Here is a 10,761-nt window from a genome sequence, read left to right on the forward strand (position 1 = left end):
TCTTGATTTCTTTAGTGAGTCCAGTGCCCTTCTTTAGTGAGTCCAATGTCCATTTGAACCACAGGAGATGTCAGCCACAGGAGAGACTGTAAGAATGTCGGGCCAAATATTTTAGAGATGAAAGATTAATGCTCACCAGTGTTAGAACACTCCCAGCTCTTTCTATCTTTGCTTTTCCACCTGCTCTTCTTCCCTGCCTGGTGAACTCATCCTCATCCTTCAAGGTCCAGCTCAAGAGATACTTCTGTGAAGGTTCCTCTGACTTCTCATATCGGGAGATGTGAGCCCTGGACATAATGTTATTGTGTTTATTGTTCTCTTGAGGTCACTTAGCCATGGCCTAGCTTTCTCACTAGACTAAAAACCCCTTAAGGTGAGACTGTCTCTCTTATTTGTCCCTCTCTCACAGCCTATAGAAGTTCCTGATGGCACATAGCTTGTACTCAATCAATAGATGGTGAATTCAGAAGCCTATGTAAATAACACTAGGGGGATAGAGAGGAATCAGCATTTCTTAAGGATGCCCCATGTGTCCAGCACTTGCACATATTATCTCATTAAATCTTCTCAACAACCTTCCAAGATAAATATAAATATGATTATTGGGACTCAGAAGTAGTAAGGATCTTAATAAGACCCTTAGGTAATAAGAGACAGGGCTGAAAGTCAAACCTGGGTCTCTTTGACTCCCAATCACATTCTCTCTCCACTCCACGGTAAGCTGAGTTACCTTAAAAGCTTCCTGTAAAAGAGAACAATATATTCATTTGCCTTAAATAGAACATGCTAACGAGCACAAATCACTTCATTTGGAAATTGCCATTCTGAAGATATTAACTTAATTTTAGTCTCTCATATGCAAAACTTTTGAAGAGTGTAAGTATCCTTAAGTGCACAGGGAAGTGGTTCTTTCAGGAAAAATTTGAGTATGGCCCATGCACATATTCAGTGTCATCATTAAATTAAAAGTATTAAGTGGTTTCATTACATAGGAATCCATGTCATGGTAAGTTTCTTTCAGAGGACCAGTTTAGAAATGCAGCCCAGGATGTGTCAGCACCTCTCAAAAGGAGAAACATCCTACAGTAATAATAACAAAGTGATCTCAGCTTAGCAAAGATTATAATAGAATAGCCCCATTTATAGATAAGCTTAGATCTTAGAGAAGGAAGGTGAGGAGGAGTAGGAGTCACCTTTCATCAGCACTTACTATGTGCCAGGGACTGTGCTAAGTATTACTGGCCTCAGCTCGATTCCCTGCAAGAACTCCATGACATAGACATTTATCCTCATTTTGAGTATAAAGAAGCAGGGGTTTAGGGAGGTTAAATGACTTCTCTTAGTCCCACTGCTTGTAAATGACTCTTGCAGTCTTAGACTGACACCAAAATTTAAGCTTCTCTACTAACACCAAAAGACAGTAAAAATAGTGGGGGTGTTAACTGTGACAGCCCTTTTAAAATACATTGTCAGCATCTATGAAAATTTAAATGTGCATACCCTACAACTCAAAAATTCTACTTCTTAGTGTTAGCTCAAGAAAAATTCTTGCACATGTGTACAAAATTGTTTGTGATAGCAGAAAACTGGAAACAATTTTTAGGTTTATGTCCTTCCAAAGGAAAATCACTTTAAAAAGTGATACTGTATCCATGCTATGGAATAATGCATACCTGTCAAGTTCTCAAAGACATAATGTTGCTGTAGAGATAGCAGATGGTAGTATGATACAATAAAATACTACACAAAATCCACATCTTAAAACATTAGCATATATGCATATGTGTATATTTGCAAAATTGATGGAAAGAGAATGGAAGGATACAGACCACCAATCTAATAGCAGTGGTTACCTTCATTGTTGGGGTAGGAAATGGACCAGGATTGCAGGGAGTGGGCAAAGGGAATTTGAGCCTTATTTGTAATGCAGAATGAATGCTTCCTTCCTCCTTTTCTCCCTCTCTTCTTCCTGGTTCAGTTTCAAACCTCATTCTACCATGAGCATATCTGATTGGCAGACTCTAACCCATATCCAGAAGCCTAACTACAAGGAAGTCTGGAAATGTCAGTTTTAGCTTTCTACCCTCCCCTTGCTATCATAGAAAAGGGTTGGGCTGCATGCTGAGCTCTCAATACACACAATAATAATTCAGGCAATAAATACTTTGGCCAAATTTCCAAATAAAATCAGGTTAAAGGAAAATGATAGAATTGTGAATCACATGGATTTTTATATAACTTCTTTCTCTATGAAGTCAACTATAATCTGAAACTGCAATGGTATAAGCACACAAGAGAAAGAAGCCATGCAAAAGATCTTGAACTTTTATGAACTCTGACATTTCTGTTATCCTCCCCAGGGTGCTACTCCTCTATCTAACCTGTTGAAAGACAGCCCCATGAAATAAGCATCTATTTGGTGCTATTATAAGTGAATTGTTTTCATAATTCATTTAAGTTATTTAAAAATGTATCTAGAAATGCAACTGATTTCTGTGCATCAGGATACAAAGCTTTGTATCCTGCCACTTTCTTGAAATCGTTTATTAGCCCTAGCAGTTTTTTGGTGGAATCTTTTGGGATTTCTACAGATAAAATTATATCATCTGTGAATAGATCATGTGACTTCTTCCTTCCAATTTGTATGCCTTCAGTTTAATTTAATTTTTGTCTAATTGCTCTGACTAGAACTCCCAGTATTATGTTGAATAGTAATGGTGAGAGTGGGTATCCTTGCCTTATTCTTTATCTTAGATGAAAAGCCTTCAGTCTTTTCCTATTGAGTATGATGGTCTACAGCCATACCACCCTGAACGTGCCTGACCTCATCTGATCTCAGAAGCTAAGAAGGGTCGGGCCTGGTTAGTACTTGGATGGAAGTACAATGTTAGCTGTGGGCTTTTCATATATGGATTTTATTATATTGTTTATTATATATATTGAAGGTAGTTTTCTTCTCTTCCTAGTTTGTTCAGTGTTATTATCATAAAAGGGCATTGAATTTTGTCAAATGCTTTTTCTGAATTGATTGAGATGATAATGTGATTTTGTCCTTCAATTTGTTAATGTGGTATATTTCATTGATTGATTTTTATATGGTGAACCATCCTTGCATTCCAGGTATAAGTGCCACTTAGTCATGGTGCATGACCCTTTTAATGTGCTGTTGAATTCAGTTTACCGGTATTTCATTGAGGATTTTTGCACTGATATTCATCAAGAATGTTAGTCTGTAATTTTCTTTTCTTGTTTTTAATATCTTTGTCCACGGTGTCAGAGTAATATTAGCCTAATATAATGAGTTTGGAAGTGTTACCTCCTCTTCAATTCTTTAGAAGAGTTTGAGAAGGATTGATAAGTTTTAAAGAATGTATGGTAGAATTCTTCAGTGAAGCCATTAGTCCTGGGTTTGTTTGTTTGTTTGGAGGTTTGGAGGTTTTTGACTAGTGCTTCAATCTCCTTGCTAGTTATAAGCCTGTCCAGATATTTTATTTCTTCAGGATTCAGTCTTGGTAGGTTGTGTCTAGCAATTTATCAATTTCTGCTAGGTTATACAACTTATTGGGTGTAATTGTTTATAGTAGTCTTTTGTAATCCTTTTAACTTTTGCGATATCAGTTGTAATGCCTTCTCTTTCATTTCTAGTTGTATCTATTTGAGTCTTTTCTCTTAGTCAACTAATCATTTGTCAATTTTGTTGATCTTTAAAAAACTCAGTTTCATTGGTTTCTCTATTGTTTTGCTATTCTCTATCTCATTTATCTCTACTTTAATCTTATTATCTCCTTTCTTCTAACTTAGATTTAGTTTGTTCTTTTTCTAGTTTCATGAGGTGGAAGTTTAGGTTATTAACTTGAACTCTTTTTTTTAATGTAAACATTTATCACTATAAACTCCCTTCTTAGTAGAGCTTTTGCTGCATCCTATAAGTTTTGGCATGTTGTATTTTCATTTTTATTTGGCTCCAGATATTTTCTAAATTCTCCTCTGATTTATTCTTTGATCTATTGGTTGTTTGAGAGTGTATTGCCAAATTTCCACATTTTTGGATTTTTCTGTTTTCCTTTTGCTATTGATTAATTTTATTTCATTGTGGTAAGAGAAAAATACTTTGTATAGTTTTATGTCTTTATTTCTGTGGATGTTTGCTTCATATGGGTTCTCTGCTGCTAGATGGATATACATTAATAATTGTTATATCTTCCGGGTGAATCAGCCCTTTAATCTTTATATAATGTCCTTCTTCATCTCTTGTGAGTTTTTTCTTAAAGTCTATTTTGTCTAGTGTAAGTATGGCCACCTCTGCTCTCTCTAGGTTCTCATTATATGGAATATCTTTTCCCACTCTTTTAGCCTATGTGTGTTCTTAGATCTAAAGTGAGTCTCTTGTAGACAGCGTATGGTGGGATCTTGTTTTTTATCCATTAAGCCTGTCGATGTCTTTTAATCGGTGCATTTAATCTGCTTACATCTAAAGTAATTACTGATAGGGAAGGATATGCTATTACCATTTTGTTACATCATTTTCTGTCTGTCTTATAGCTTTTTTGTACTTCTTTTCATCTCTTGCTTATTTCCTTTGCATTTTGTTGATTTGTTGTTGTTGTTAACCCAAAATATCTGAGACAGGTCTCAGTCAATTTAGAAAGTTTATTTTGCCAAGGTTAAGGATGTGCCTGTGACACAGCCTCAGGAGGTCCTAATGACAAGTGCCCAAGGTGTTCACGGTACAACTTGCTTTTATACATTTCAGGGAGACATGAGACATCAATCAATATGTATAAGATGTACATTGGTTCATTCCACTAGGGCAGGACAACTAGAAGTGGGAGCTTCTAGGTCAAATGTAGATAAGAGACAAAAGGTTGTATTCTTTTGAGTCCTTGATCAGCCTTCCACTGAATATCCAATTTAGTCTGGCTCAGTGAATCTGCATTTTTACATAAACAATAGGGCAGAGGAAGCAATCCGATATGCATTTGCCTCAGGTGAGCCTTGGAGGGATGACTTTGAGTTCTGTCCTTTGTCCATAAGGAATTTCCTTATGGGCAAATTGTGAGAGAGGTATGTAGCTTCTTACCTTTGTAGCTATCTTATTTAGAAATAAAATAGGAGGCAGGTTTGCCTGACATAATTCCCAGCTTGACTTTTCCCTTGGCTTGGTGATTTTTGGGGTCTTAAGATTTATTTTCCTTTCATACTGTAGTGTCATGTTTGAGTCCCTTCTCATTACCTTTTGTGTATACTCTATAAATATTTTCTTTGTGGTTACAAATGCAATTACATAAAACATCTTAAAGTTATAACAATCTATTTTACATTGATAAACTCATTTGCATATATGATCATGTAAAAAAACATTATTGCATTACATTTCTGTCCCCTTTTATGTTGTGGATGACACAAAATACCTTTTTATATTATATATCCATTAACATATTTATAATTATATTTTTGCTTGCTAAAAATTATTCTATACCAGTGATAAAATAAAAACTTCAGCCAAATTAAATTTGAAGGAGTTTAATTGAGCAATGAACAGTTCGTGAATTGGGCAGCTTTCAGAATCATAGCAGATTCACAGAGACTCCAGTGCAGCCATGTGGTGTAAGAAGATTTATAGACCAAAAAAAAAGAAGGAAATGATGTACAGAAATCAGCAGTGAGGTACAGAGTGGCTGGATTTGTTACAGCTCAGCGTATGCCTTATTTGAACACAGTTTGAACACTCAGTAGTATATGAATGGCTGAAGTATGGCCACTGGGATTGGCCAAGACTTAACTATTGTTACAACTGCATACCACTAACTTAGGTTTACAATTGTTTCTGTCTATTAAGCTAGGTTATAGTTCATCCACAAGGACTCAAATGTAAAAGTACAGAGTCCTTCTCAGGCTATATTTAGTTTGCTTTCACACCAGATTTATAAGTGATTTACTCAACTGTATAATAATACTACGGGATTCTATATATCTCTATATATTTACCATTACCAGGGAATTTAACATTTTCATAGGGCTTTTTGCAGCTGTTTATCACTCTTTTGTATCAATTTGTAGGACTTCCTTTTGCATTTTTTATAGGGTAAGGCAAGTGGTTACGGATTCCCTCAGCTTTTGTTTATCTGAGAAGGTCTTTATTTCTCCTTCAGTTTTGAAGGACAGCTTGGCCAGACATAGTATTTTTAGTTGGCAGGGTTTTTTTCTTTTGGTACGTTGAATATATTACCCCACTCTCTTCTAGTTTGCAAGGTTTCCGCTGGGAAATCTGCTGATAATATTGGTGCTCCCTTGTACATCATGAGTACTTTTCTCCTGATGCTTTCAAAATTCTCTCTTTATCTGTGACCTTTGAAAATTTGATTGTGATGCATGTCAGTGTCGATTTATTCTGTTTGGAGTTCTCTGAGCTTCTTGAATTTGCACATTCATTTCTCTCATAGATTTGGAAAACAGGGGGCCATTATTTTTTCAAATAGATTCTCTACTCCTTTTTCTTTTCCTTATCCTTTTGGAACTCCCATAATGCACATGTTATTCTACCTGATGGTGTCTCAGAAATCTCTTAGACTCTCTTCATTGTTCTTTTGTTGTTGTTGTTGTTGTTCTGCCTTTTAAAAGTTTTCTATCTTCAAGTTTGTTGATTGTTTCTTCTGCCTAGTCAAGCCTGCTGTTGAGACCATCTAGTAAATTTTTCAATTCAATTATTGTATTCCAGGATTTCTGTTTTATTCTTCTTCATAAATTCTCTTTATTGATATTTTCACATTGTTCATGCATTTCTTTTCTAAGTTTGTTTAGTTGTCAGTCCGTGCTCTCTTTTTATTCATTGAGCATCCTGAAGATAGTAATTTTGAATTGTCTGGCAATTTACATATCTCTGTTTCTTTAAAGTCAGTTTCTGGAGATTTAACTTGTTCCTTTAAAAGTGTCATGGTTCTCTGTCTTTGCATGTTTTGTTGTTTTGTTGCTGCAGTTTCAGCATTTTAAGAATCAGCCAACTATCCTATTATCTGGTTTTATACATACAGGAATTTCTCCAGTCAGCCAGGCTAGAAATTCTGGAAACTTCTCAAGCATTTTCTGGGTATAAGTCTTTCCTCGGCTTGTGGGTGTAATCTGTTTGAAGACGTTTCCCAACATCTATTCAGGAGCTCTCCCTGGTGTTTGTCTGTGATACTGCAGCCTCTCTGGTGCTGTAGTAAATAGTGGTACTGGAGCTCCACCCAGTGTCTATCTTTGGTACTACTGACTCTGGTGCATAGTTGATCATTGTTCTTGGCAATCCTTAGGTGCCCTATTCCAGTCAGTGCAGTCTCAGGCACACAAAAGTCCCTTGGGCAGCATCTCTAAATATCAGGAGGTCTGATACCCCTTCCACTCCTTTCTCACCTCAAGGAGAAGACAAGAGTTGAGGGTTTCCTCCCAATCACATGTTGGAGTGGGAGGGATGTTCTGATGAGAAAGAATGGAGAATGCCACAGGTTTTTCTACTGGGCTTCAATGTGGTTGGCTTCATGATCAGTGTAAGAACCTTTTAACTGACTTTTGGTTTTCTTACAGAGGCATTTGGTCTGATTGTTGTTGCTAATTTTGTGTCCCATGGGAGAAGAAAAGACTAAGGCTTTCCGTCCTGCCCTTTTCCTGATGTTTCTCCTCTGATTTTTATAATCAGAAGCACAGTAAAAAAAAAAAAAAAAAAAAAAAAAGAAACACACACACTTTTTCTTTCTCATGATCCTCATCTTCCACTACTTTTGACGCCAATGGTTTGAGTTTGATTTCTTTTTTAAGACAAAAATTTATGTTACCAACTACCTGTTTCCATCTTGTTCTTCACATCTGAAGTCATTTTGCTTCTGTTGAGGGTAGCTTGATTCTTCCCTCCCACTCCTCACTCCTGCACCAGGGAACGATCAGGCTGTTAGAACTTCGAGATGGAAGGTTTTCAGGTGCTCAACGTTAACCCCACTGCCAAAGGCCATGGGTGGGTGGTGGGAGGGCATATTTGGAGCAGAGCTCTATGCAGAAGCATGGTCTGAACCCCAGAGATACCTATGTCACCTCCCCTGTCAGGAGATACCCAGTGCTATCCAGCTGAGTTCCCAATTCCTAGCTTCAAAGGCCACCCAAGAGTCATTAAGTAGATCAAATAGTGAGATGGTATGAGCTGGGATCACTATGAGACTGCCTCCCCTCAAGGATACTCATGGATCCCCCTATTACCCACAGGTCTACTCTGCTACTATCATTTAAGTTCACTAGGACAGATCCACTGTGATCTGGGAATTCATGCCTACTTGGTCATTGTGAATTTGACCTTTCTGAATCAAAATCCCAGTTCATAGTTAGACATTTTGTGTTCCTATTTTGAGTTTACATAGTTTGATGATTAATTTTAGGTATTAACTTGACTGAGCCAAAGGATGCCCAGAGAGCTGGTAAACATTATTTCTGGGTATATGTGTGAGGGTATTTCCAGAAGAGTTTCATATTTGAACTGATGAACCAAGTAAAGCAGATCCAAACCACTGAGGGCCTGAATCATCAGAAAGGTAGAAGAAGGAAAAAATCACCCTCTGCTTGAGCTGAGACATCCATCTTCTCCTGTCAGTGCTCCTGGTTCTCGAGTTTTTGGATTCAGGTTAGGACTTACATCATCACCCCACTTCACACTGGTTCTCAGGCCTTTGAACCCAGACTGAATTACACACTGGCTTTCCTTGTTCTCTAGCTTGCAGACAATAGATTGTAGGAATTCTCTGCCTCCATAACTTTGTGAGCCTATTCCTATGATAAATCTCCTCTTATATTTATGTCTATTTATCTATATATCTATAGATATATATCTTATTGGTTCTGTTTTTCTGGAGAACTCTGATGAATACAAATATTATAGTATCCTAGTACCAGAGCAGTGAGCTCCTTGCAAACTAGAGTCAGAAGGATGTGTTGTCACTGGCAGACATCTCCAGGGGTATCAAGAATACCCCTGTTAGAGACCAGAGATCTAGCAACTGAAGCAGCACGGCCAAGCCATGTAGGGTGCGCCTGAGCGCAAACAGGTGGAGGTCTTCCTTCCTTTTCCAGGAGGCTGAGGAATTCCTCTACAGATTCTTGCCACAGAAAATCACATACCTGAATCAGCTCTTGCGAGAGGGCTCCCTCAGTGTGGCTGACCTGACTTCCCTCCGGGCCCCACTGGACATCCCCAACCCAGACCCTCCACCCAAGGATGATGAGATGGAAACAGATAAGTAGGAGAAGAAAGAAGTCCCTAAGTGTGGATTTCTCCCTGGGAATGAGAAAGTCCTGTCCCTGCTTGCCCTGGTTAAGCCAGAATTCTGGACTCTCAAAGAGAAATTCATGGCTGGTGATTACATGGATCCAGCACCTAATCCCCAAGATTGAAGATGGAAATGATTTTGGGTAGCAATCCAGGAGAAGGTGCTGGAGAGGGTGAATGCTGTCAAGACCAAAGTGGAAGCTTTCCAGACAACCATTTCCAAGTAATTCTCAGAACGTGGGGATGCTGCGGCCAAGGCCTCCGAGGAGACTCATGTAATGGATTACCGGGCCTTGGTGCGTGAGCGAGATGAGGCAGCCTATGGGGAGCTCAGGGCCATGGTGCTGGACCTGAGGGCCTTCTATGCTGAGCTTTATCATATAACCAACAGCAACCTGGAGAAAATTGTCAACCCAAAGGGTGAAAAGAAGCCATCTATGTACTGAACCCAGGACTAGAAGGAAAATAAATGATCTATATGCTGTGTCGGAAAAAAAAAAAAAAAGAATACCCCTGTTAGTGACAAGGAATTGTTGATTGGGCAGCTACAGAATGTAGCACCCTCTGGAAGCCTAGGCCCAGATGGAAAGGGCAGGAGGACAAGCACACTAAGGAACAAGACATATTGAGTTTACAAATGTGAACACATGAGGCATTGAGCCCTGACAGGGAGGCACTTGTAAGGTAAAAACTGCCACATGCATTCAGGTGGGTGCCCAGTGTGAATAGTAAGCCTATCGGCTGCCTGTGGTGCTTCTAGTCCCTGTCTGAGCTTAGCACCTTAACTAGATGCATATTAGCCCTGGAGGTTGCCAAGACCACAGAGAGGAAGCTGTGTTGAAGAAAGGGAGAATTAACACAGACTTTCTGAGGAGCTTCTGTCTGTTGCCTGGAACAGTCAGGACATCTGAAGGTTGTCAGCTTAATGTCCCCTGCCAGCAAGGAAGGGCTACTATCCAGCAGCTAGTGAGGCAGGCCAACTGCAGGACCTGGGCAGGAATAACTGAGCCCGACATGTTTGTGCTCAACCAGAAGAAAACACATCAGCTCAAGAAGGGGCTGCTGCAGAGGTAGAGTCACTGTGGCAGGCACCCCTTCTGTCCATGAAACATTGGAGAGGAAGGGCTCACTTGTGGTACAGACTAGACTAAAAGCTCTACTGCCTACTATTAAGTTCCCAGAAAGCAGAGACTGTGTGTGTGTGTGTGTGTGTGTGTGTGTGTGTGTTTAACCACTGTGTCTGCAGTCCCAAGACAGTATCTGAAACATTACAGATACTCAGAAAATATTAGTTGTCCTGCAGGAGAAACAAATGGAGTGGAAAACTACAGGGTAGAAAATCTGCAAGTGAGCATGGACCACGTCTTACTTACCTCTATTCTGTGTGATCCAGATTCCAGGCCTTTCTGAGTATGTGACTTTGGATAATTTACAACTTCTCAGAACTTTTTTTTTTTGGTTTTCATTTTATTTAG

General features: G+C 38.8%; 1 pseudogene; it reads left to right on the forward strand.

Annotated features, from left to right (window-relative positions):
* The first annotated feature begins 7,937 nt into the window (after positions 1 to 7,937).
* Positions 7,938 to 9,767, forward strand: LOC744559 (proteasome activator complex subunit 2-like; annotated as a pseudogene).
* The last annotated feature ends 994 nt before the right edge of the window (positions 9,768 to 10,761 follow it).

Source organism: Pan troglodytes, chromosome 14 (assembly GCF_028858775.2).
Source record: "Pan troglodytes isolate AG18354 chromosome 14, NHGRI_mPanTro3-v2.0_pri, whole genome shotgun sequence".
In the NCBI taxonomy this organism is placed as follows: Eukaryota; Metazoa; Chordata; class Mammalia; order Primates; family Hominidae; genus Pan; species Pan troglodytes.